The sequence below is a fragment of the Molothrus aeneus genome, chromosome 13, assembly GCF_037042795.1.
Source record: "Molothrus aeneus isolate 106 chromosome 13, BPBGC_Maene_1.0, whole genome shotgun sequence".
In the NCBI taxonomy this organism is placed as follows: domain Eukaryota; kingdom Metazoa; phylum Chordata; class Aves; order Passeriformes; family Icteridae; genus Molothrus; species Molothrus aeneus.
Genome location: NC_089658.1, coordinates 15,890,874 through 15,914,143, shown reverse-complemented (window position 1 = coordinate 15,914,143; position 23,270 = coordinate 15,890,874). Strand labels below are relative to the sequence as shown.

At 47.5% G+C, this 23,270-nt stretch overlaps 1 long non-coding RNA gene across 2 annotated transcripts in view; it reads left to right on the top strand.

The window, feature by feature from the left end:
- Window positions 1-21,412, top strand: part of LOC136562137 (uncharacterized) — a 39,806-nt gene extending 18,394 nt beyond the window's left edge. The window contains exons 2-3 of one of the 2 annotated variants that reach the window (XR_010784472.1): window positions 18,223-18,609; window positions 20,085-21,412. This is a non-coding gene — a long non-coding RNA (uncharacterized lncRNA). Of the gene's footprint in view, window positions 1-17,382; window positions 18,610-20,084 lie in introns of those variants that run through there. The other variant, XR_010784471.1, reaches the window with a different exon arrangement.
- The last annotated feature ends 1,858 nt before the right edge of the window (window positions 21,413-23,270 follow it).

The following is a 23,270-nucleotide window of genomic DNA, read 5'->3' as shown; positions in this document are numbered from 1 at the left end:
ATTGGAGGTGTTGAGGCGCCAAAATCTCCTGAGCCTCACATGTGTGTTCAGGCATTTGCTGTGCCTGGCTGTGTGAGTGCCCACGCAATTCCCTGGCTGGGAACAATGCAGGTATTTGAGCCCCACCTGATTAGGAGCTGTTTGCTGGCACAGTGGCAGTGCCTAGGGACCTCTCAACCCACAGGAAAGCTCTGCCAAGACCAGGCTGCCCTGGGTGAATTTTTGGGCTGTCCTCAGGGATTTGTCCCAACATGGAGTGGGAATCCAGGGACCATTCAACCTCCAGTCCCATTCCTGTATGAGCTGGAGTGATAACTGGGGAGTTGGAGGGCTGGGATCTGCAGCAGTGATTCTTTAGGTGCCTGAAAACACAGGGGATTCCAGCTTCCCCCAAGAAGCTGGAATTTCCTACTGTCTTCCCTGCTGCTGGCTCTGACCACTCAGACACCGAGCCATGCTCATGTTTGCATTGCCTCTGGCCCGTTTTTCTGCAAGAATGCAGCCATTTCAGGAGAAACTGATGGAAATGTGACCCATTTCTCTTCATTTCCCAGCAGAGATGAAGAAGGAGCTTATGTCCTCTCAGACAGAGGAGAGGACCTTGAGAGTAGATCACCATCTCTTTGGGGCTGGTCTAGCCCTTGGAGGACTGATGGAGGCCTCTTTCTTCACCCAGCTCATTTTCTCTTTTAAAGACCCGCTGGGCAAGAACAGCAACATCACTTGAGAAAGGCTCAGGGAAAAAGCAGAAAACGCCAAACTGTTCAGCCCTGCCAAGGGATTGAGAGCCCTAGACCTGCCCAAAGGCAAATTCCAGGCACTTGCCAGGCTTCAAGGAAAAAAGCTGCAGTGCCTACAAATTCTGGTTTTATTTTGACCAGCAGCTGCACAGGCATTTTGAGAAGCCACATTTTGGACATGGGTGTGTAAGTGCCTCTGTACACTAGTATAAGTTGCCTTTGAAAATTGGTTTTAGATGGCTCTGCAAATATTATCTTCCTAGTTTTTTTGTTGAATGGGGACTGAAATAATTTTCTGATAGAAGGTGGGTGTTGAGGAGAGATTGACCTTCAATACGTAGCTTAGATTTCAACTGAAGATGGCAGAAAAGTTTCCTGAAAGAAGAAATGTAGTAAGTTTTGGTTTAGAATTCTTGCATGTGTAGCAAAAAACCAAATCATTTTCATAGAATATAGGGTCAATAATATGTAGCTGTCATCCTGGACACCAATATTGCTAAAATACCATTCAAGTCACAGCAGGTCTTATTTAAGGGAGTGAGTATTGCGACTGATTGTTTGGTTACATTGCACTTTGTATTTCTTCATCAGTACCTGGTGGTTTTATTTTGTACAGCTTTTAAATCCAGTGAGACAATTTTTTTTTCCTTTTCCTCCAGGAGTTTTGTCTCTGTTAGAACCTCATGCCCTCCCTTCCCTATTGATTACACTCACAGACTCTTATCTTCAGCTTATAACTTATTTTATTAACTACTCTAGAAAGTGAAGATAAAACATGAAGGAGGAGAAAGGGAATTGTGTGGTTATCCCATGAACAGGGAGGTTTTATTTTTAGAGCATACCTAGGTGCTAACAAAATAGAAGAATTATTTTTCTTTTTAATGGCATGACATGTTCCAAACTATGATAAGGTTTTGGGCTAATTAAATAAGAAGTGAGGTCTGTTAATGTACAGTTTTTATGATAGATGTTAACATGTCGAGTCTTTCCTTCTTTTTGCTTCATATTTTAAAGTTTCCTTTTATGTGTGTGAAAAATGAGTAAAAGTGTCAAGCCTTATCACACCTGACCTTGCTTTTTGGCTAGCCTCTTTCCCTTATCTATCGAACACATTACTCTCCCCATCATAACGTGGTAGTGCAAACATCGCAGCTGCCCAGCAAACATGACCAAAGCTACCTTTAAACTACCTCTAGACTCTTTAAACTCAACTAAAAGGCTGATTAGGTTCCACCTCTTTGGTCATTATCTCATTCCGATAGCCACGCAATGAAAAAGCAATCTAGTAAAAAGCTCTCTCCTAGGAAAGCTAGTTAAAGTGTGTGCTTGCTCAGGACGGTGCACTTAAAGAAAACAATTTATTCGTTCGTCAAAACCAACTGTGTAAACTAGTTTAGCTGTTTGCCGAGGCTTGGAATGAACAAACGTTGTTGTTTTCCTCCCACAGCTCCTCGGGGAGGGGGACCGGGGGGGTTCGGGGCGGCTCCGGCCCCGGCGCTCCCGCGGCGCGGGGCGGGCAGGGCGCGGCTGCTGCGGGTCCTGCCCCGCATCCTGCCCGACACAGCCGCCGTCCCCTGCCAAAGGCGACAGCCCTGCCCTGCCCCGCAGCCCACGGAGGGTGCATCAGCCTTTTCCAGGGCACGGAGAACCGGCACCCCCGCGAGAAAAGCGCTGGGAACCCCCGGCCGCGCTGCATCTCCCTCTGGCTGATGCTCGCCCCGGGACTGCCTCGGAGGTGCATGACCCTCCCCGTGCTGTTTGATCCGTTCTCCCTCCCCACCTTCCCAGGAATTATCTTCTCCTTTTTCCCCCTAAACAAATTTAGAAGGAAGAGATTAGCCCGGGGAGGGAGAGGCTGGCTGCGAGCCCGCAGCCGGCGCTGGAAGGGAACCACAAGCCTTTCTCGGGCGGTGTTTGCTCGGGTTCCTTTAGCAAGCGCGGCACAATGGCAACTATTCAGGAATCAGTCAATATGACCTGGCACTAACAAGCCCTAAAAACATATATGCTTCATTCTCGCAGAGACTAGGAATCATGTTTTTAAGTGGGATTTAGTTTACTTTGTCAACAGAACAGGTAATGCGGAAAGTCTCCGCTGCGGAGCAAAAGCGCTCCCCGTGCCCTCCTCCAAAAGAGATATTTGGACCATAAAACCGCCTTTCCTGAAGAGGTCTCAGCACAGGGGGTCCTAAGGGACAGGGTTTTCCTAGAGCAAAATTCAGCTGGGCAGAAGAAGCGCTCTGGGAAATCCATCCGCGTCCCCCGGGGGGGAATCCTGAGGGGTGAGCGGGACGAGCTCACATCGGTACCGGGAAGGTGGGCAAGGAGAAGGGCCCCGGCCACAAAAGGGTTACGAACCCGGCGAGTGGAGCCATTTGTCACCGGCACCCACCAGAGGAAAAAAAAAAAAAAAAAAACACCAAAAAAAATTACTGATTAACGTGATCTGTCAATACGCCTCTGCCCCGCGGCACTGCGGGACTGGAGCCGATCCATTAGCTGGCACCTCCTTTGCCATTTCCCTCACCTTGCCGAGCCCCTGCATCCCTGGCCTGGCCCTGAGTCATGGGTAAACACCCCGAGCCGGGTGCCAGGCTGTGCCCGGGAGCTCCCGGCCCGCACCCTGCGCGGGGTCAGGCCGGGGCCGGGGCCTCCTGCGGGACCAGGGTGCAGCTCCAGAGAGTAAATGGGGAGATCCCACTTCTCCAAAGGGCACAGACAAGCCAGAGGGGGAAAAAAGGAGAGACAGCTGGGGGGCGAACATCTGCCCCGCAGCGCATCCCTGACCCGGCTGCAGGAAGGGGTTAAAAATAGAAATAATTATTCTTTCTTTAGGAAAAAAAAAACCACAAACCAACAAACATCAGTTAGAAAACGTTGTTTTCCGTAGTAAAATGTGGGTGCACGCAGGATAAACATGAAAAAAAAAAAAAAGTTTTAATGAAAGCTGCCCTGGATGCTGGCAGGGACGGCAGCCCGGACCCGCAGCTCGGCCGGGGATGCCCCGCTCCGGCCCCGGCAGGCACCAGCAGCACCGCTGCGGGGAGCAGCCGCCGGGATCCAGACCTCCCCGCGCAAATTAATTCATCACAGAGCTTGTTAAACAATTTGCAAGGCGGACATGATGTGGGCTTGGGGGGGTTGAGGGGTTTGGGGTTTTTTTTGGAGGGGGGGGGGATGATGGGTGTTTTGTTTTTATCTCCTCTCTGGAGCCAAACAGCAGCTGGCAGCCAAAAGACTTTCTGAACTGTTTCATTTGAGGAAAGTGAGGAGAAAACTGACGTCTGACTCTCTCCGCATTTTAAATATGCTTGAATATAATTGACCGACTGCCGCTATGGAGCGTTTGACGTGCGTGATGGTGCTGCGCCCGGGTGCTCCGAAAGTCCCAGGAAATGCTCATTTGCAGGAAGAACTTGTTAAAAATGAAGGGCTTGGATTAAATGTAGAGGCTAAAGGCGTTTGCGTGTGCCACCGCTCGCATCACGATTCTGCAAGCGCTTCTCCACCTCTCCCCGTACATCAAATTTTTAGTTCAGAAAAGCCTGGTAGCTGTGCGGTACTGGCTCAGAGAAACCCCTCACTGCATTGCACGAAAGCCTCCTCTGTGCTGTAGGACCTGCTGTGTTAAATTATGATCCAAAGGCTGTGGGGTGGGAACAATCAATCAGAATACCTGGGGTAGTGTGTAATGTGTGTGCTCTTGCCAGCGGGAGCAAGCGGCCCCTGAACACAGTCCCCCAGCAGGTTAAATAAATATGATACTATAGACAAACCGAGAGGATCACATGGCCGCATCAATCAGCTGTTGATAAAATACAATCTTCCTTTAATACACGCTGGGAAAGTTATTTAACACTTACAAAACCTGAATTCAGTGCTGTTTCTTTTAGTAAAAGGGGAGAAAAATATTCTTTGAAAGTGCAACTCTTCTTAAGAGGCACGGAGAGGTAACAGTTGCATTTTCCTGGGGGATATAATAGAAAGCTTTTAATGAAGCCACAGACACTGTACAAAGTACGTGAGCCACGATGCTGGAAAAATACAGAAGCTGTTAAAAGAATAAGTCAATGTAGAAGTGGCCAGAGTCGGTTCCTGGCTGCGCATTAGGGTTTATTTCCTTTTCATTCATGATTTCACAACCCGGGTGGCTAAAAGGCTCCCGAGAACTGTTTCTTCTTGGCATGCAATTAGGGACGAGCCGCTCCAAGGAGGAAGCGGCCGGGGGTCCTTCCCTCCCAGCTCGGCATCTCCCGCAGCTGCCGGACAGTGGGAGCGGCTGGAGAAGCGGCAGACACGCGGCTGCTTGGATTTTTTTAAGAGAGACTGTCAGATAAATACTAAAATATTTCAATTTCCTAAAAAAAAAAAAAAAAAAAAAAAGTCAGTAGTCCCGGGTATTTGTTGAAATAAAAGTTTTTGGTAGGGGCTGATCACAGGGGGTTTGGTTGGATTTTTATTTTTTTTAATATAGGAAGGGATGGAACTCTCGGGGTGCAATGTGTTTCCCCCCTCTCAGGTGGGAAGTTTTGCCTGCCGAGATAAAAAGAGCTGCCGCCCGAGTACGCTTTGGGATTATCGCCCATTTGTTAACTTCCCTCTTTCCACTCACTGAAGTGTCCCTTTGGAATTCCCTTCCCGCTGCCTTGTCCCGCTTCCCCAGCTGTACCCCGCTCCCCGACAGGCCCCGATGCTGCCGGGCTGCTGAGCCCCGCAGATTTTGGGGGGCTGGCGGCAGCAGCGCGGGTTTCAAGCCCCTCTCCTCCCACCTGCAGCTCCTCAAGGCACGGGAAACGTCAGCGCCGAGCCCCGGGGAGACACGGCATAAATCACCGGGCAGCCCAAACCTCCGTGGGGAAAAGCGGGAGGAAATTCTGACAAGGTTTCCCCTAACAAATGGAGATTAATGCCCGCTGTAAAAAGAAAGCGGCTGGAAATGATGTTTATACAAGAAAAATCCTGGAAACAGGGGAAAGACTGGAAAAACCCCAAAAGCCCGGCAGGCTGCCGGTCCGGGGCTGATGTCAGCCAAAAAAAATACGGGGCTGAGAAGCCAAGAAGGCGTTTGATTCCCGGTGCTCTCCTCCGCCTCTGGAGAGCCCCAGGGCCGCCGTGGGCATCGCGGGGATGCCCCGAACCTCGCGGGCTCCGCCGGGGCTCCTCGGAACGGGGGGAAATCAGCGGGAAATCCCAGCTCGGGACCGGACAGGACCCCCAGGGTGGGCTCGGTCACGGGGAAAGGCTGTGCCCGCTGCCGGGGTGGGTGGCAGGGTGCCCGCAGCCAGCCCCAAGGAGCCGCTCCGCGCCTCGGGTGCGTTTGGGAAGTTGCGCTAAAGAGCTCGGATGATTTTGGGAAGTTGCGCTAAAAAGCTCGGATGATTTTGGGAAGTTGAGCTAAAGAGCTCGGATGCTTTTGGGGAGTTGAGCTAAAGAGCTCGGATGCTTTTGGGGAGTTGAGCTAAAGAGCTCTTTACCTGCGCCTGCCACCCTTAAGCACTCTCCAGGGGCTTGTTGGGCAAATGTAATGGCAAGGCCAGGGGGTCTTGTTTGGCTAGACGTGGGGACATTTGTCATGGCTGACCTGTGAACTTCAGCTTCTGAGCCCAGGACTGTAAGGAGAGGCTCGGGCTAATGTAATAAAGCGAGAGAGACAAGAGGAAAGGCCTATCTTGCCCCAGGGCCACCACATGTTCACTCCGTTTTACTGTCAGTGCTACATGGGAGCTGTGGCTTCATTTCATATTCTATTAATATTTACAGCGGCGATTGAATTTCCCATTACAAAGTTCACCATGCACGCACTGCTAATATGAAATATTAATAGTATTGTGCACATTATGAAAAGTATTACATATATATATATATATATATATATATATATATACACACGGGGCAATTTGCACGGGTAACTTCATTTGCTGTGTCCACCTGGCGCAGAGGGGACCCTCAGCCCCCATCCCCGCGGGGCTGCCCCGGGAGCGGCCCCGGAGCCCGGGTGGCACCGCAGGAAGCAGCGTGGCCCTCTCAGGGCCACCTCCACCCACCGGCTGAGTCATTCTCTCGTGAAGGGTCACGTTTTCCATCTGCTTTGGGGCATCCCGAGGACAGGAGATGCCCAAAGCAGCTTTCCCCCAACGAGGGATGGGGCCGAGGAGAATCAGGTGGATCCGATGGTGACAGAGGGGTTTAAATTTTTTGACTGCTTCTCCCAGCTCGACTTTTCGAGACGGTTTGAAGTCCAAGCAAACCCTGAGTGTCTCAAAGATGAGTAATCAGGCATCACCTTACTTTGCAGACCGCAGCTGAGTCACTTTTCAGTTGCTGCTCAGAGCGGACAGAGAAATCCTATCTCCTGTGAAAGGAAAATTGGCCGCCGGAGTCCCAAAAGTGCCCCGAGGATCAACTGAAATGAAAGTAAACCGATAATTTCCAGATCGCGTGGAAAACAGAGGGGTATCGAATTTAAGCACTGCAAGCTCAGCCCGGCAGGACGAGCCTGTCCTGGAGCACTTTATCTCCCTGCCCAGGTCATTCTGCTCCTTTTTATTACTTTTATTTATCATTCTGAGCACAAGCAGCCCTTCCTTTCCCTGCATCGCAAACCTGAACGTTCGTAACAAAATACAAATTTGCCATTTGTGTGTGAGGATGGTGCCGGGAGAGAAAAGTCTGGGGGCTTTGGGGAGCTCCGTGTGCAGCATCCACAGGTGTTTAATAGACTAGGGAGAAAGTTGCCATAACTGGGTATTGAGATTTTTTTTCCCCGAGATAACTCTTCAATTACTCTGATGCCTGTCTAGAACTGAGATTCGATTAAAGAAAGAGAAAGAAAAAAAAAAAAAACAAAGAAAACCCCAAAAAAACAAAAACCAACCTTGTTTTCCGTCAGGTGGGGATCTGTATTGATTTACCCGGGTATTTGCTCTCTGCTGATTGCAGTGAGAAAAAACCAGCTCTAGAGTCACTTACTTCACCTTGAATCCTCGGTGAAGGTTGTGTTTGAACTGGGAGTGTTCCCACCTCCCTGCTCCCCCACATTTAATGTTTCCCCATAGCTCTGGGCCCTGGCTAAGGGGTGCCCAGCGGTTTTCTCCGGCTGATTTTGACCGTGGGATGTAATCAGATGCAGAAGGAGGTCCCTGGGCAGCTGTGGGTGCTGCAGATGTAGGGGCAGAGAGCTGTTAGCCAGCAGATCGTGGTGGCTCCTCTGTTTTCCCAAAGCTTCTCCCACGCACGAGGAGTAGATGCTATTTATGACTCCTAATAGATGTGGATTAAGGTAATTTAGGAATCCTTAGGTTCGTCTCTCAGCTCGGGGAGATGACAGGCTCTGGGAGGTATGGATGGGTGACATTTCCACCATGAGATCCGTCCTTCCCCCTCCCTGCTGCCCCCCTTCGCGTCCCCCCCTTCCAGCCCTAAATGTGTCATGCTTTGTCACATCCTCTGCGTGTGTGTTTTTAGAGAACATTTGAATAAAAGGCTCGATGCCAGGTATTGGTGACACAGTGGGTGGAATTTGCAGCCTTTCCACAAAGAGTTGGAAGCCTCCATTTGCATAAGGTCAGGGTACAGCTTCTCACAGAACTTTAGCAGCATCTCTGTCTCTTAGCAACACTCTTGCACTCTTGGTCCCTGCATTAAATTGACTGGTCCTTTCCTTTTCTTCCTTTCATAGGGAGGCTTACAATAAAATGTCACCCTTCCAACCTGTGCCTGTCACCCAGTAGGTCATCTGTTTCTCTTACACCTCCTCCCCCCCACCACCACTTCATCTCCAATTAGGGGATGAGATTATTCATTTGGTGGATTCCCAAAACTGCTTCATTTTTTATTTTGTTAATTAATATTAATAACATTTCTCCCTTTGTATTAATAAAAAGGAGCCCTCATAAACAGTGAGGAGATAAGGAGCAAATTGCAGGCACCTGCAAAACAATGGGATTGGAGTGGGGTAATAAGGCGAGTGGAGATAGAGAGAGCAAGGTTTAGGTCATCCTCTCCACCCATTTAGTTGATGCAGGGTTGAACTCAGCATGGAAGCCTTCAATGTGCTCAGAATATTAGAGTCACCCCTCTTGGCTCCGGCATGGGAATTGGTGACAGAATACAGATGCTGATAGGTGGTGTTAATGGAGGGTCAGGCTTGGACAATAGTATCCATCACTTGCCTCATGGCTCTGCTGTCAGATGGAGTCATTTCTGACTGCTCTATCACCAAGATTTGGGAGAGATTCAATTATTACCTTAGGCTTGGCAGCGCTAGATACAAATCTATGCCCAAAGGACTGGAAAAATCACCCTCGTCTTCTTCTCTCCCAAAGAGGTTTTTCCCCCTTCCGAAATTTTTTTTTAAAGGGGGGGGGGGGGGAAGAGAAAAAAATTTTAAAAAGGAATATTAATGTCCATGCCATTTGATCTGTCCCTCTGCTACGAATTCCTGGGGGAAAAAAAAAAATCAGCCAAAGCTTTGCTCGGCCTGAGAGTCACCCACCAGCTCCATCGCGCTGTCAAACTTTTGTAGGGAGTGTTCTGGCAGAACCTGTAAACTTTGGAGTCTGTACCCAGAGTTCGTGCTTTTTCCCCCGAGATTCCGGGCTCTGCATCCCTGGCAGGGAACTGAATCCCGTCTCTGGGTGCCGGGGGATGAGCAGGACACACTGCAGAGCCCCTCTGCCCCCAGGGAGGGTGGGGACATGAGTTATCAAGAGCCCTCGTTAACTTTAAGAACGGGGCTAAAGGACAAGCTTTAAGCACGAAAAAAGCTCTCCATTTTCCCCTTTCTACTTTTTAAAGGTATTTAAGTGGTGATAGCCGTTTTAAATTCAGTTCGGATTTTATTCCCTGGCTCCCTGTGGCGACCTGATCCACTTCTGAGGAGGAATGGCTTGTTTTCTCTTACACGTTATCCACCTCTTGAGTGGCGCAAATGCTAAGGTGAAACCTGGTGCTTTTCAGCGGTATTTCTTCAAAACTCTTATTCAAATGCCCCCCTCCCTCCTCGCTGTTCCTCCCGAAGCTTTCAGACACTGTAATTCCTGCAAGATAAATTCTCAGGTAATGGGTTCTGAGAAAAAGCAACAGAGGTTAGGAGTCAACTGCCTCCTCTTTAATAATTCACATGTCATATTTCTTCCACTTTGTCAAGTTGGCTAAAGAAGATGGGCAGGGCTGAGACAGGCAGACACTTGAGTTTATTATCCGAGGGCTGGGGGGACCCAGGGAAAGGCGCTGCCCCCTCAGCCTCTGGCAATTCCCGCTGCCCGGCTGCAGGGCTGTGTCTGCTCGCCCATGTCACAGGAACTCTTGGTTTCCAGCAGCCGCACTCCTGCCTTCCTTTGCTCTTCCTTGGATCCCCCATCCTCCTCTCCTATTTGCCTTTGCAGCTGTTATTCTTCCCTTCGATTCTTTTACTACCATAATTATTTTTTTTTAAGTGTAAAGTAGGTAAATCAAAAACAAACCTCAGCAAGAGCCCGTACTTTATTTTATTTAATTTTTATTTTAACCACTATGCTGTGATTTGTCTCCCTGAGTGCTAATACACTCTTGGGTGGGTTATTTCTCTACTCAGCTTTGTAAAACTTTTGGGACTCGCTGGCTCAAATTCGAACAGTTTTGGATAACCAAAGGAAGGCTGAGATTTAGCAGTGAGGTGAGGAAGTTTGGTTTGGGCTGTCTTCCCCCAGTGCTACAAAACGCCAAATGTAGGCAAAAACCTGTCACTGAAGGGAAAGAAACAAATAGTTCACTCTAAGGAAATTGGTCACCATTCCTTAAATGATAAAGGTCTCCAAAAAGAGTTCAAAATGTATAGGTTATAATCCGAGGAATCCCCACTAATTTGTCTTTGCAGACGGCTTTGAGAAAAACTTCCAAGATTTTCTAAATTTGCGCTTTCCTGCCTCATCCTTGACACATCCTTCCACCACATTCCCCAGCCCTTTCTCCGAGTGTGAGTGCCGATAATGTCATGTACCTGTGAAGGTGTCAGCTGCATTTTGAAATAAAGCAGAAGAAAAGGAGGAGAAAAGCAGTTCCCTGAGCCACACTGCCTGCCCTGGAAAGCGCACATCCAGGTGAAAACACGAGTGACAGCGGAGCAGAAAATGTCTTTATTCTTCTGGGAGCTGCCTCCTTTCCCCTTTTACTATATTATTATTTTCTTCATGCAATCGTTTAAAGTAAAAATAGGTTTTTTTCAACAGTCTTTCATTGAAGCAGCAACACATTTTAACTGATCTTTTGCAGTGTGGTCTCTTATGTGTGGCCATAAGTCTTATCCAGAAACAGTAAATCTGTCTTATCTGTCAGATTTTGGTAACTTTATACATGAAAGGGAAGAGCAAGCAACTTTGGAGGATTTAGAAAAAGGACTTATCAGTGTAAGCAAGGATAACAGCAAACCCTGAGGCCCATGGGAAGTTTGCCCTTGTGATACTGGCCAGGGTTTGTTACATTTTTGGTTAGAGGCTCCTGACTTTCACCCTTTCTGCAAGCATCATTTCCAGAAACCGGCAGCTCTGCTTCGCGGTGAAGATTGCTCTGGGATTTCGTTGGGGTTTGTTTTTCCTTTCGAGAAAACCCTTTGTGTTACTGGGGCTTCAACACTTCGAAAATAAATATAAACCCGAAACGAGACCCATGAGCCAAAGGGAAATAGCGAGCTGACAGTCACCCGGCCGGCTGAACGGGAGCACCCTTCGGGAAGGGATGCGCAGGAGCTCCGCGCTGTGATTCTGGGATTCCTGCCTCCAGCCCTCCCGACGGCGCCCTGTGCGCCTCGTGTCTTGCACAGGGGTGGCAGGCTGGCACAGAGGTCACCCTTGGGCTCTTGAAGCACACGAATGTCCCCAGACTGTGTGCGATTGTCGCGTTTCTCCCTCCCTGCCCCGAGGAGGGTGAGGAGCTCCCCGCGCAGCGCTCACCTGCCATGAGGCACCGCATTACCCCGGCTGAAACTCTTCAATTCACAGTCTGACACCTCAAAACTTTTTTTAATTATTATTATTGCTTTTCCAGACACCAGCACTTTTTTTTTCCTTTTTTTTTCCCCCTTTTTTTTCCTTTCAATTCCCAGGATGGGAGTTGATTTTCCCGGTGCCAAGCCGCTCCCAGAGACACCCGGCAGGGCTCGAAGGGAGAGACGGAGCCATCCTCCATTGGCAACCAGCGATGAAACGCGCTTGAAAAGCTGCCAGGGAGAATTAGGATGGTAGCCCTATCCTGCAAAATCAGATGGTTTGCAGTGTCCCTGAGCAGCTGTTAAGCTCGTTGAGGTTTTTTTTATTAGTATTAGTAGTATTATTTCCCGGCATATTTTTTTAACACCTGCGAAGTTTGTCTATGAGGATGCCACTAAAGACAGAAGTACTGAGTGCTTGACAGACTCCATAAAGTCCTTGGCATCCTTCTGGGTACGTGACAGGTCCGAGGAGCGGGATGCGAGAGCCGGGGGGTGAGCGCGGCCCGGCGGAGCGCCGCTCCCTGCCCGCTCCGCCTGGCACCGCGGGGCGATGCCACCGCCCTGCAGCCCGGCAGAGACGCCCTGCTGGCCCAAAATAGGAGAGGGACCGAGGGATGGGGTGGGGAAGCCACCTGCAGCCCATCCCTCCCGCCCCCATCGCACACAGCGCGTCCTGAGTGGTGCAAAAGGGACAGGAGTTCTCGAGACGCGCAGAAAGCACGGATTTAATAGGGAAAAAAAGGAGGTTTGGTGATGTCTGCTCCTTGCTCCCCGATGAGGAGGTGCCGCTGGTAGCGGGGCTCTGTCGGGAGCCCCCTCCCCGCTCTGGGGAGCTCTGCCCGGCGGAGGATGCGCTGCGCTCCCGCTGGCAGCATCAGCATCCCCCGGGATCAGCTGATCTGCTCACACCCTACATGCGTGTCCTTGCTCACAGCCCGGCATCAGTGTCCCTGCTCACAGCCCCGACATCAGTGTCCCTGCTCACACCCTGCATCAGTGTCCCTGCTCACAGCCCCGACATCAGTGTCCCTGCTCACACCCTGCATCAGTGTCCCTGCTCACAGCCCCGACATCAGTGTCCCTGCTCACACCATACATGCATGTCCCTGCTCACAGCCCGGCATCAGTGTCCCTGCTCACACCATACATGCGTGTCCCTGCTCACACCTCCCGTCTGAACCTATCTTCCCCCTGCCTGCCAAACATCTGCAGCATCCCCCCCTCCTGCCCCTTGATTCCACTCTCTGTTTCTTCTTATTGAGTTCTCTGAGTCTCTCTGCAACTTGTCAGAACCTGTAATAAAATGCCCTTTTCGTCGGGAGTTAAAGTCCAGAGGGCATCAGATCCATTTCCAGCTGACAGCGGAGGAGCCGGGCAGGACAGCGGCGGGAGGATCGCTTCTGTGTGCCCCCAGGACTTTAACTATTTCACAGAGAGGCACCCCCAGGGCAGCCGGTCCCCACCCTGCCCTCCCGGGTGGAACATTGCAGCCTGGCGTGGTCACCCAGCACCGCACTGGGATCAGAGCTGGGGCTCCTGGGCAACCCCTGCCCTGGGGGAGCCTGCAGGTCCCTGCCAGGGGGGCACCAAACACCAGAACATCCTCATGGCCCAGCCCAGAAATGTGAATTATTCTTATTCTCACTGTCATTGTCATTCTTTTTAATTCTTACTCTTATTTGAATTCTTTATTTTTACTGCTGATGTCTCCAGAGTACCATTATATGATACAGATAGATATACACTATTCTATATTATATATATATATATATACTACTATATATTATATAGAAGGCAACATCAGACACATGCAATGAATATTTGTTCCTTTTATGTCCACATGCCTGTGCATTGAGAATAATACACGACCATAAATATGAATATAAATGCTGTGTATTTATGCTTACATACATATGCACATTAATAAGCATGCACTGTACACATGTGTTTGCACAGAGAGATGTATCTACATAGAGACATAAACCCACGTTTTCCTTGTGTTGTACTGCACAAAAAAATGTCCATCCTGCCCGGTCTGCCCCCTCCTCTGCTCACAGAGTTGTGTGTAGGACCAGAAAAGCATGTCAGAATATAAGGTGTGAGAGGCCAATAAGCCCTTAAGTGGTTACACGTGATTTATTTTCCTTTCAAGCCCAAGCAAACAAATCACAAAGAGGAGGTTGGTTAAAAAATACTCCCAGCAAGGTGCTCTGTAACCCCAGCACAGCCCAGCGTGTCCTGGCACGGGGTCAGGCTGTGGGGCTGCTGCTGGGGCTGTGCCTCTGATCAAGTATTTATGGCCACTGCATCTTTGCATAACATTTACTTTGCTTTCTTTAATGGCTTTCTCCACTCCTTTCCCTGCTCCTCGCTGCAAAGAGCCTCAGTCAGCCCCAGTGATGATATCAAGAAAGGTTTTTCTTTTTTTTTTTATGGTCCAGCCAAAGCGAGGTCATTCTAATAATACCCAAGGTCACTGGTGGGAGCCACCAAGTCTCCCAGTCATTTTTCATTTGCTTGCAACAGTTAATGACAGTCACAGGGATGGAGCTGGGAGCTGATGGCCATGTGATGTCACCAGCACATGCTAGGGGATTATAAGGGCAGGTACAGGGCAGGGTTGTGGATTAAAAATGATGGAAAAAAAAAATCACTATTAACTGCTTCACTCCAGCAGCTTGGTGGAAAAAAAAAAATAAAAACACTACAGACAAAGGAGGGGGATTTCTTCCTCCCACCCCCCTCCAAATCAGTCCTCTAAAATGCCAGCTCAACTGCTCCATTTTTTCCTGATTTAGTGACTCAGCTGGAAAAGATCTGTGCAGTGTGTGAGGGGAGGCGCTTCTCGCTGTACCAGCTGCTGGGCAAGAGGTTGCAAAAGCAACCTTGCAATTTCCTGGGGGTGTTCCTCTCCCTCCCACCCAAATCAGGGGCCTCATCCCTCTCCTCCTTCTGCCAAGGGCAAAGCCTGTGGTGGCACCAGCAGGAGTCAGACCTAGACAAGTTTTTGGACCTCTGGAGGTGTCTTGGGGGAGTGTTTTGGTTATTTTAACTCGTGTTTTTTTATTCTAGCTGTCCACTTGGGGGAAAAAAAAGATCAGAAAGGAAGCAGATCCCCTGGTTAGATCCCCCTGGTGGGGCTGCAGTGCTCTGTGGCTGGGGGAGCCCTGGGGAGGTGGGTATTGATTTAACCATGTGCACCAACTGTGAGGTTCATGCTGCAAAGTACCCCTCACACAGCCGTGGTCATCCTGAGAGCTGTCCTCGCCCCCAGGGAGTCACCCCAGGGCTCCCAGTCCTCATGTGTGGCCCAAGGTTCAAACCCATGGGCTGAAACATTACACCCTGGAAAGCCAGGAGAGTGCACCAGCCTGCAGGGACCAGGGAAAGAAGCTCCACAAATCAGCTAGATAACAAATTTCCAAATAATTTAATAAATATAATCATATTCTGCTTCAAAAGGTGCAGAAGTAAGAATTTTTTAACCAGTAGGATAGCTAATAGTTTGGACAAACTGCTCTTTCTCAGTGGGAAACAAACCAAAAGAAAGATAAATTGCATATTAATCTTCACTCAGCCTCTCATCATTGAACTATTTTGTCTTAGTTATCTCATCTTATTGTATTTATTTATGAAACATGACCTTCTCATAGCCTTTGTTTCAGCATCTTTATTCTTTTATGACATATTAACTTATAGTGACCATCAGTTTAATGGTTTATTATTGTCAACACATATATTTTTTAAAAAAATTCCATGGAGAAAGTTGGATATCAGTTGAAATCTTCATCCAGCGATTTTTATTACATTTAATTCAACGTACGAGAGAAAAAATTGGCAAACCACAAGAAAACAATTACAACAGAAAACAAGTAATTGGTTTATATGACCATCTGATTTCTAAACCTGTTTCACAACCTGCAACCATTTATAAAACTCTCTCTGCTGAGGTCAGTGGGCTTTGGACAGACTCCTGTTTAAAGCAGGATGGATCAATGGAGTGAAGAGATGAGTTCAAACTGATGTCATTGTCCAAAACACACCGAGATGCATAAACCCCACACTTTGTGTTTTCTGTGTTTGTTATCTCCTCTTAATGCTCATCCCTGCAAATAAGTTTTCCTTCAGATCCTGTGTCTCCTTTGGATGAGAGGGCAGAAACAGATGCAGCTGGAGGCTGAATCTTGGAGCCAAACTCAGCAGTGGTGGCTGCAGTGAACTCCTCTGAAGGATGCTGAGCTGCAGCACTACGGTACCAACTCTGGGGTGTTTTGTTAAGGATCCTCAGATGTTACCTGGTGCTTACTGTCAGAATCCAAGGCTGCTGCATTTATTTCTTTTCCCTGGGAGGACACAAACCCATGCGCTGCTCCTCAGATGAGAAGAACGTGGCAGATTCTTCCTCTCCGCCTGTTTTCCACAGAAATGCCTCACGTCCCGTTTGTCGTGGTTAATAGGATTAGAGCATCAGCCTTTCTGGAGGAGATTGAAATGCAAGGGAACAGTGGTACTGAGGTGTCTTTCTTCCCCTCCTGTGATGGGCAGAAGGACACACCTCCAAGCAGAGGGGATTTGTCTGGTGGGAGCAGGCAGATTATCTGTATCTAGTGAAACAAGGTGTGCATGGCAACCTTTGCCAAGGCTCAGAGCCAGAACCTACTCACTATAAAATAATTGTGTCACTACCTAACCAAGGCACTCTTCATGTTTCATTTATCTTTTGACTGTAATTGAATGGTTGAAAAGCAAAAAAAAAAAAAAAAAGTAGACAAATTCCAGCTGTATTGAGATCTGTTTCTTTCTCTGCTACCATGGCCCATCATTAGATAGTTTCACTCTCTGTACAGAAGGTCAGAGAGTATAAATATAAATTGCATTTTGCATTACTTCTAGATGAGTGAAGCTGTCAAAGCAATAATATAAGCTTTCAGTCCCACATTCTACCACTTCTTTCCCATTTTTTGGCCAGGAGGTCATGTGCAAATTGAACGTGACAGCCCAGACGACATGTCCAACAGACTTATATTGTTAGACATTTCTGCCATGGCACTCACCACAAATTAAACCCACGTCGGACTTGGAGCTCTTCAAGAGCTGCTAACAGTAGCTCAGGCTTCTTGCAAAAAAGTTTATGTCCACGTCAAGCCTGTACAGGAATAACAGCAACTGTTTTGGAGGATCTTGTCAAAAAAATGGAAAACACAAGGGAAAAAAAAATCTGACAGGTAAACCTGAAAGAGCTGAGCACAGTAATGCAGACTTTAAGTTGTTTGAAAGGTGGGTAAATCTATGCAGTATATGTGTACTCTTCACTTCTGTCAAAACTCTCTCCTCCAATCTATCATTAATAGGTAATATTTGGTATTTAGTGGATATTTTTGCTGTCGGCATTCAAAAGAGGGGGAGCAAACTCCTAATTTTCCACCTCTTTTTATGCAAGCAAAGTTAACTTTGTGTCTGTTGATAAAACACTGTGTACAGCAGTTAAGACATTGTTGATGATTTGGAAATTACTGTATATTTATAGCATTGAAATCTGCATGGGCAGCTTCCACTAGCAGCTATTTGAATGTTGTAGTCTAAATTAATTTGTGAAAATAGATGCCACTGAATATTGTCATTTATATTAACTCGGAGCACAGTTTTCTACAGAGCACCAGAAGGATTAAAATTGAGGTTGCTGTCTTCAGCTGGAGTCAAATCAGGTGTCAAAGTAGCTTTAGAAAGTTCTTTGTGCTGTGTACAAAGATAATGCTGAATGACAGTGAAACAAGATCGCTCTGGGGACAGAAAACCAGATTTCCAGCCCTTCACCTTTAGGTGTCTCAAAATGCAGCACAGGCTCTGAACAACTGAAAATTCTTAGCATCTGGCAGTGTCATGCTAAAGAGCTGGTGGTCTTGGGCCAAATCTTGGCAGAAAGGAGTTCACGTTATAAATTACATTATCTGGCAAATCTTTGCAGCAGTCTGAGCAGAGGGGCCAAGAGCTCACTTGGCACAGAACCTCCTGCTTCCCTTCATGGCAGAAATGTTCTCCCTAGATAAGGGCTGAGTATGGATCAAGAAAAGTCCCTGCCATTCTTGCTTTACCAGCTTCCCATGAATGAACAAAGAACTTCATTTTCAAGGACTACCAAGGCTTTCTCTCTCCATTTTTTATTTTTTTTTAAGAAGGACTAAACTTAGAGTGAAGAGTTTGAGCCCCATCTGGTACAAATCAGTAGGGGCTTTGCAGGCTTCAGTAGAGCTACACTGATTTACACCAGATGATGCTATTAGAGGACTGAACTATCCAACAATAATTATAAAAAAATGCCTTTGATTATGCATGTGCAACAACTATTTATGTTTACATTGCAGAGATTTGCATGTAGCACAGTGGGGAGTATTTTATCTCTTGAAAACATTGCACCAGCATAAATAATCCACTGACATTCAAATGAGCAAAGAAATACCCGTGTTTTACCACAAGATGGACCATAAAGGATGTTCTTCATGTGTCTTTTTCAAGCAGATTGGTCAATAATCCTCAACTGCGAAGTTTATTCTAAAGGAAGAAAGACGGGACAAAAAGAAAAAGGTAAAAGTTATGTTCTGTTCCAGGTGGTTACATTACAGATTGCTCTGAACTGTGGGTTTCAGTGCAACCAGGTGATCCTGCACTTGGGAAAGAGGATGGGGGAACCAGGTGAAAGAAGGACATCAAAAATGCCCCACAAAAGTCAGCACCATACCTCATTGGCAGCATTCAGAGGAGATTTTCAAAGAATGTCAACCAGTTCAAATCCAGAGTGAATTGGACACAAACCTATCAAAGGCAGAGATGGAGATAATCATGTGAAAACTGGGAGATTCTGCGGAAGCACCAGCCTGGAGCAGCACAACAGAAATTACCATTGGGGTAATTACACTGACATTTCAGCTTTCAAAACAGAAAATGCTTAAAATATGCAGTAATATGTTGTATCTTTGACTCACAAGAGGAAAGGGAGATGAAAGCACAGGTAATATTCCTTTGATGTTTGAACTACATACTCAGGTCTCCTGCCTTGACGTCTGGGGTTTTTTTATTTGCTAATTGTGCTTTGGTAATGCTTCGAAGGCATTAAACTTCTCAAATTAAGGCATGTTGCCCTACTCCAGATATAGCTTTCCTCTTGAGAGCAAAGGAGAAGAGCATTGCTGGCATTTTAAGTTCAAATGCCCAGCAGAGAAATGGAAGATGCACAGACATCATTTCCATGACCCTTTTTCACCTTTGCATCTTCCTGATGAGGAATGCCAGGAGATTCTCCCTTTATACCCAGCAGAAGGAGATTTTGTCCCACATGGGAGACTGCAGAGCACTGAACTCCCCTGGGTGGTTTGGCAAAGACTCCACTCTGTTGTCCTAAAAACACATTGCCTCAGTTTCCCTGTCAAAGGGATGTGATGATGTGATAATGATGATCTGCCTCTTGGGAGCACTGTGAACAGTAATTTCTGGTTTTATTAGCTCTTCCAAGATGAAATATGTCACATAAATGGTCAGAGTTATTAAACTGAGCTTAATTGGCAAGGGCTTGAGAAGAATTTCTGTCATAAAAAGGTGTCTTTGAACACATGAAGGAGTTGGTGGACCTGATCCTGGCCCAAGGCTTCCCTTTTGTGTGGCAGAGCAGCACAAGCTGAGGGTGGCAGAAGGGAAACCATCCCACCCATCCCACTGGGTCCTTAAATGAGAGCCTAAGAGGAGAAGACAAGGTGTATGCTCAGGATCAGTGTGAGACAGAAATCCCAATTAATTTCTGAAGTAAACAGGATGAAAATGAGCTTCCCAAGAATCCTGGCTGCTCAAAACAATGTTAGAGCTGAAAAACCAGACCCAGGTTCTAGCAGAGGAAATGTGACAAGGGGAACACAGGCTTAGTTGGGAGCTTTGGAGCACCAGTCAGATGGGATAAATCTACTTTTGTATCTTTGTGGATTTGGTTTTCTCCAAAAGCAGAGCTCTATTTTGATCGCTGGTTTGAGGGAAAACTAAGCTACTGTCATTAAAACCCAAACTGCAATCCTAGCAAATTAGCCAAACCTCCAGGCACTCTGCTCACCAGAATTTCCTTACCAGAGGAATCTGTCACTTTGTCACTACAAAATCAGGCCAAATTTTCAAAGATGTCTCTGCAATGAGACTCATAGGTCTGGTACTGAGCCATCAGGAGATTTGCATGCACAGTTTGGGTTTCCAACATGACAATAAGAAGTTTAACTCCAAACACAACTGTGTTGCACAAGCGCATTAAAAAAAGAAAACAAAGTGAGAAAAAGCCTCTTTTCATTTTCTGGGACAAGCATGAGTAAACTAAAGTGACAACTGTGCTTTTGCTTTGCATTCAGGCTTCCTTTGATTTTTCGTGAGAGCTTGGACACCCAGAAGCTGCCTTCATAGGAGCTAATCAGGAAAATAAAAGAAGTTTTAAAAACTTCTCCTGTGTTGAAAGCAATGGATGTTGAGCACTGAAGGTTATGAATACTGTTCTCCTGAAATTTTTTGTGTTGATTACAAAACTGCCTCTGGATCTTTAGGGGGGATATAATGATGTTCAAGATATTAGGGGGGGCACAGTGATGAATGGTGATGGTTTTAAACCGAAATAGGTTAGATTTAGATTAGCTACTAGAAAGAAATTCTCCAATGTGAGGGTGGTGAGGCCCTGGCACGGAGAAGCTGTGGCTGCCCCATCCCTGGAAGTGTCCAAGGCCAGGTTGGATGGGGCTTGGGCACCTTGGGCTGGTGAAATGTGTCCCTGCCCGTGGCAAGGGGGGTGCAAAGAGATGATCTTCATGGTCCCTCCCACCCCAAACCACTCTGGGATCCTGTGGCTCCGTGATTCCATGAGCATGAATCTGTTCTGAGGGTCTGAGTGCAGTTCCCTCTGCCAGCAGGGACAGCAGGGGTGGAGCTGGGTCACTGCTCACTCCCTGCTCCAGTGGAGGAGGCTGAGACCCTGCAGGGCACCAATATCATGTGTGGGTCTGAGCAGAGCTGGGCAGTTCTGATGTGGCTACAGACATCTCTGCCTTAGTGGCACCAGCTCCTGCAGTCTGCCAGATACATCAAGTGTGCTCCTAAATCTGGTGTTTATTTTTCACTCCATTTTGCCCTCCATCAGGATTTAACCAGCTGGGCACGCAGTGCTTCTCTTTCCAATTTTATCACTAACAGGTTTTGCTATGGCTCAGTTTCCTCTGCATTTTATGCATTTTTAAATTGGTAGCTGCTTTAATGATATTTGCAGCTACTATGTCCCTCCCCTGAGCCACATCCACTGCACTTACAGCATCCTATCAAATATCTGTGCCAGGCCTACAGTGTCACAGGGTTTCATCTTTTCACCCTGTCCAAAAGAGGAGTTTGGGGTGGGCCATCACAGGGGCTGCTGTCACACACTTCAGGTCACTCGTTTGCTTCCCAAATTAGTGCAGTTCCAAAGCAGGGTGTGCAATCATGCAGTGACTGCTGTCCCAGTGCAAAGTGACACAGCTGGACAGTCCAGTGTGGTCTGAGATCAGTTTTTGAAGCTGGGCTCTGCTTCCTACAAGTGCATTTTGTGTGCACACTTATCTGTGTGTTTAAAGGTATTTCATTATTTGTTTATGTATGAATTCATTGCATAAATGTTCATGTTACGTGATAAAATAAATTTAAAACATTTACAAAGGTATCAATCCAGAATCTTTTTTATTCTTTTTTTTCCTCCTCTTCTTTACTGAATGACTAATAAATCAATGTTTAGGGAACCTGTTTATCATGCAGAGAAAACTTGCATTCAAACCTTCTATTTATTTTTCTGTTTCACTCTGTAGATATCTTCACCGTGGGTCAATTTGTTTTTCTTCTGGGAGGATTTCTACCTCAAAGGTTTTGGCCAGAATGTCATACCTAGATTAGAGAAATCTTACAATTTAACAGAAATAGATGTCATTTTTTAAAGCATCTTTACTTCCCAGCAGAAGAAATACATGCATATATGGGATTCAAGCTAAAACTCTTGGAGTCTCCTTTGCCAGAAGAGTTTGTCAGGGCTGAGGGTTGGACAAGTCAACCACAACCTCTTCCCTCTCCCAGGAACAACATCTGTGAGGAGGCAATGCCTGGGGTGACAGGAGAGACAGCCCTCCCCAGCCAGGGAGAGCTGACCCTTAAACCAATTCACAGTCCCCACTTGCATCCCATGTCATCTCCTCTAATACAAAATTTTATACTGTCCTTATTACAAGGCTTGATTTTTGGCAGGATTTTCAAATTGTTTGTTTGTTTGTTGGGTTTGGTCTAGTCTGTTTTTTTATAGAAGAGCTGCAATCCTTGGCATTATTTTCTGCAGCTCTAAGTAAAAAAACACACATCACTTTCTTAGCCCAAAGCATTCACTTTGCAGATGCCCCTTACCAGATTTGCTGTAATAAACAAATTTAATGAAATAATTTGTGTTGTTCTTGGGAAGGCTGAGGGTTAGTGAAACATTTAATGAATAAAATAATCCTTGATGTACAGGTGGGCACGATCAGGAACAGCCAATACTTTCTCTTATCCATACCCATTGCAGAAGCAACTCAAAAACACCAGCCCAAATTTCAGTTTGTGGGCAGAAGAAGTGCTGAGGAGATGGGGTTGAAGACTGAGCACTGCAAGGATCTGTTCCTTTGCAGACATTGTGCCAGCCAAGCTCTCACTCCCCTGCTCTGTCACCCATCTCGAGCTGCTGCTCTGGTGACAAAGCCTGGCACAGCACAGCCAGCCAGAACCAAACGTGGCCATCCTGAACGTTCCCACCATGGTTCACATCCTCCAAGGTGCTGAGGTGTCCCCTCCCAGCCCTGCTGTGGCTCTGCAGCCCCTGGCTGAGTGACAGGGCTGTGCCCAGGGCCAGGCTCACCTGGCTCTGCAGGGGACACCAGGTGGTGCAAAGGCACTGTGCTGGATCCGGTGCCATCTGCCCTTCTGGCCATGAGCACGGCGCCTCTTGGATGTGCCAGGGAGTCCTGGCTGCCAGAGCAATCCCTCGGTGCTGCTGACAGCTTGTAGGAGGGACAGGACTGTGTCCAGATGGCCCCAGATTTTGAGGAGCTACACTGAGAGATGGAAGCTGAACTCACCCCTCCCGTGTCAGTGGTGGGGGCTGAGAGTGCTTTCTTCTCCCATATTCCCCATTTCCTGCTCCTGTCATCTGCCATCCCTGACAGCAGCAGCACTGACAGTGCCACCCCATCACCAGGCAGGCTGGCAGCCATCCCCACCTCCCCCAACCTGCAGTGCCTTCCCCCACCTCCCTCCTGAGGGCCAGCCTGGTCTGCTGGGTGCCCCTTTCTGTGTCTCCTTCCTCCCCACAGCCTCCTGTCTGTCTGCCCATCCCAAAACCCAAGTGACAAATCCCTTTTCCCACCATGCTGTGCCTATCCCCCAGAGACACTCTTTACACTGCTTTTTTTCCACCCTTCAGCAAGATCATACTTCTTACCCTCCCTTCCCAGATGCCCATCTTCTTTCACATATTTCATTCTTTCTTACTATATCTCAGGGTT